Genomic DNA, 4,516 nt, shown 5'->3' with positions numbered 1-4,516 from the left:
GCTGAAGTGTGGCTGTGTGGAAGTCAGTATTTAAGGTCTTGCTTAAGATGCATGTTAACATGTTAGAGTTGTATGGTAAGAACAAGAACCGTTGGGCATTTTCAAAGGAGCAGAACCTTACTATGGAAAGAATGCTGCTTATTAATGAAGCGTTCCAGGGGTACCAGACCGCCAGGATTGCGAAAGGAGAAATGGGAGGGGCTAGGAAACTCTGGGCCAAACAGGACCACATTTTGACTTTAGCACGCAAACCAGGATTCGTTGAAATAGACTTGGAAGTTGACGACACCCATTTCTAAAATAAACGCATGGTATAATTGCACCTGATTACCATACTAAAATTGTTGTTTATTTTCACCTTACACTTAGATAACTGCTAAAGATCAAGCTAATTGGATTTGACAGTTTTCACAAATAAAATCCTGCAAATAACTTTATCAATACTATTACTGTTTTTCAGGTTGCAGATAAAAATATCTCACTTAATTTTTTCATTATAAACCTACATTGGAGAAATAAATTTAGCCTCCTGTGTCTTTCAGCTTAAAAAGAACTGTTCTTTTTGGAATGTTACAACTTTTAAAAGAAGTAACTGTAAACGAAATAAAATAAAAATTATTCTGATTTAGCCACTGTTAACACTCAGAGTATTAATAACCATGTATACATAGTGCAATATGTATAATTATGTAATTTGTATATAAAAATAAAGTGTACATCAATATGTATTACATATAATATATACATATATAAATATATCTATTAATTAAAAGGCTAAAAATTTTTTTATGTTATATGTATCATACGTAAAAACATTTTAAAGCAGAATGATCCATAAGAGTGGGTCATTCTGGCCGGGCGTGGTGGCTCACGCCTGTAATCCCAGCAGTTTAGGAGGCCTAGGCGGGCACATCACGAGGTCAGGAGATCGAGACCATCCTGGCTAACATGGTGAAACCCCGTCTCTACTAAAAATACAAAAAATTAGCTGGGCGTGGGGGCGTGTGCCTGTAGTCCCAGCTACTCGGGAGGCTGAGGCAGGAGAATGGCGTGAACCCGGGAGGCGGAGCTTGCAGTGAGCCGAGATGGCGCCACTGCACTCCACCCTGGGCGACAGAGCGAGACTCTGTCTTGAAAAAAAAAAAAAAAAAAAAAGATTGGGTCATTCTGCTTTGCAATATACTTTATTTTCATTTAACCATGTATATTAAACAGCTTTCTGTAAGACTGCTATTTTAACTGTAGGTAAAGAAAGACTTTGGTATCCTTTTGGAATAGGCTTTAAATGAAATGTGAATAACACCATTCAGTGAAAACTGTTTTTTCCTCTAGGCTTTACGTTCTTTTTGGTTTTGTTTTGTATGGTTTTTTTTTTAACTTTTTTTTTTTTAAGTTTTAGGGTACATGTGCACATTGTGCAGGTTAGTTACAAATGTATACATGTGACATGCTGGTGCGCTGCCCCCACTAACTCGTCATCTAGCATTAGGTATATCTCCCAATGCTATCCTCCCCGCTCCCCCCATCCCACAACAGTCCCCAGAGTGTGATGTTCCCCTTCCTGTGTCCATGTGTTCTCATTGTTCAATTCCCACCTATGAGTGAGAATATGCGGTGTTTGGTTTTTTGTTCTTGCGATAGTTTACTGAGAATCATGATTTCCAATTTCATCCATGTCCCTACAAAGGACATGAACTCATCATTTTTTATGGCTGCATAGTATTCCATGGTGTATATGTGCCACATTTTCTTAATCCAGTCTATCATTGTTGGACATTTGGGTTGGTTCCAAGTCTTTGCTATTGTGAATAGTGCCGCAATAAACATACGTGTGCATGTGTCTTTATAGCAGCATGATTTATAGTCCTTTGGGTATATACCCAGTAATGGGATGGCTGGGTCAAATGGTATTTCTAGTTCTAGATCCCTGAGGAATCGCCACACTGACTTCCACAATGGTTGAACTAGTTTACAGTCCCACCAACAGTGTAAAAGTATTCCTATTTCTCCACATCCTCTCCAGCACCTGTTGTTTCCTGACTTTTTAATGATTGCCATTCTAACTGGTGTGAGATGGTATCTCATTGTGGTTTTGATTTGCATTTCTCTGATGGCCAGTGATGGTGAGCATTTTTTCATGTGTTTTTTGGGTGCATAAATGTCTTCTTTTGAGAAATGTCTATTCATGTCCTTTGCCCCCTTTTTGATGGGGTTGTTTGTTTTTTTCTTGTAAATTTGTTTGAGTTCATTGTAGATTCTGGATATTAGCCCTTTGTCAGATGAGTAGGTTGCGAAAATTTTCTCCCATTTTGTGGGTTGCCTGTTCACTCTAATGGTAGTTTCTTTTGCTGTGCAGAAGCTCTTTAGTTTAATTAGATCCCATTTGTCAATTTTGTCTTTTGTTGCCATTGCTTTTGGTGTTTTAGACATGAAGTCCTTGCCCATGCCTATGTCCTGAATGGTAATGCCTAGGTTTTCTTCTAGGGTTTTTATGGTTTTAGGTCTAACGTTTAAGTCTTTAATCCATCTTGAATTGATTTTTGTATAAGGTGTAAGGGAGGGATTCAGTTTCAGCTTTCTACATATGACTAGCCAGTTTTCCCGGCACCATTTATTAAATAGGGAATCCTTTCCCCATTGCTTGTTTTTGTCAGGTTTGTCAAAGATCAGATAGTTGTAGATATACGGTGTTATTTCTGAGGGCTCTGTTCTGTTCCATTGATCTATATCTCTGTTTTGGTACCAGTACCATGCTGTTTTGATTACTGTAGCCTTGTAGTATAGTTTGAAGTCAGGTAGTGTGATGCCTCCTGCTCTGTTCTTTTGGCTTAGGATTGACTTGGCGATGGGGGCTCTTTTTTGGTTCCATATGAACTTTAAAGTAGTTTTTTCCAATTCTGTGAAGAAAGTCATTTGTAGCTTGATGGGGATGGCATTGAATCTATAAATTACCTTGGGCAGTATGGCCATTTTCACGATATTGATTCTTCCTACCCATGAGCATGGAATGTTCTTCCATTTGTTTGTATCCTCTTTTATTTCATTGAGCAGTGGTTTGTAGTTCTCCTTGAAGAGGTACTTCACGTCCCTTGTAAGGTGGATTCCTAGGTATTTTATTCTCTTTGAAGCAATTGTGAATGGGAGTTCACTCATGATTTGGCTCTCTGTTTGTCTGTTATTGGTGTATAAGAATGCTTGTGATTTTTGTACATTGATTTTGTATCCTGAGACTTTGCTGAAGTTGCTTATCAGCTTAAGGAGATTTTGGGCTGAGACAATGGGGTTTTCTAGATATACAATCATGTCGTCTGCAAACAGGGACAATTTGACTTCTTCTTTTCCTAATTGAATACCCTTTATTTCCTTCTCCTGCCTGATTGCCCTGGCCAGAACTTCCAACACTATGTTGAATAGGAGTGGTGAGAGAGGGCATCCCTGTCTTGTGCCAGTTTTCAAAGGGAATGCTTCCAGTTTTTGCCCATTCAGTATGATATTGGCTGTGGGTTTGTCATAGATAGCTCTTATTATTTTGAGATACATCCCATCAATACCTAATTTATTGAGAGTTTTCAGCATGAAGGGTTGTTGAATTTTGTCAAAGGCCTTTTCTGCATCTATTGAGATAATCATGTGGTTTTTGTCTTTGGTTCTGTTTATATGCTGGATTACATTTATTGATTTGCGTATGTTGAACCAGCCTTGCATCCCAGGGATGACACCCATTTGATCATGATGGATCAAGCTTTTTGATGTGCTGCTGGATTCGGTTTGCCAGTATTTTATTGAGGATTTTTGTGTTGATGTTCATCAAGGATATTGGTCTAAAATTCTCTTTTTTGGTTGTGGTTCTTTTTTTTTTTTTTTTTTTTGAGACGGAGTTTCGCTCTTGTTATTCAGGCTGGAGTGCAGTGGTGCAATCTCGTTTCACCGTGATCTCTCACTCAGATGCAAGCGAGTCTCCTGCCTCAGCCTCCTGAGTAGCTGGGATTTGAGGTGCGCACCACCACACCCAGCTAATTTTTTGTATTTTTAGTAGAGATGGGGTTTCACCATGTTGGCCAGGCTGGTCTCGATCTCCTGACCTCAGGAGATCCACCTGCCTCAGCCTCCCAAAGTGCTGGGATTACAGGTGTAAGTCACCTGCCCGGCCGGCTCTAGATATTCTTAATACAAAAAATTAAAATAGCTGTTGTTTTTGCAATATACAGCACGGTTTTAAAAAATCTCAGGTTTTGGAACAAGGCCTTCAGATCTATGTTGGAGTTCCAATTCCTCACAGCCATGTGACCCTTGAAAAATTATTTAAACTTTCTAAGCCTAAATTTGAACTTAAAAATTTTTAAAGATTAAATAAGATAATGCATGTTACATGCTTAACCCCAAAATGCTATTGAGCAGCTAGCACTTACTCGGTGTTATTTAAAAAATAATTTTATTGGTCTCACCTACCTTTCACTCCCGAAAAATCTCATAGGGATTTTCACTTGGAGTGGTGGTAAACTTATACTTTGAGATT

The sequence above is a fragment of the Pan troglodytes genome, chromosome 6, assembly GCF_028858775.2.
Source record: "Pan troglodytes isolate AG18354 chromosome 6, NHGRI_mPanTro3-v2.0_pri, whole genome shotgun sequence".
Lineage (NCBI taxonomy): Eukaryota > Metazoa > Chordata > Mammalia > Primates > Hominidae > Pan > Pan troglodytes.
This window is presented reverse-complemented; position numbering follows the sequence as displayed.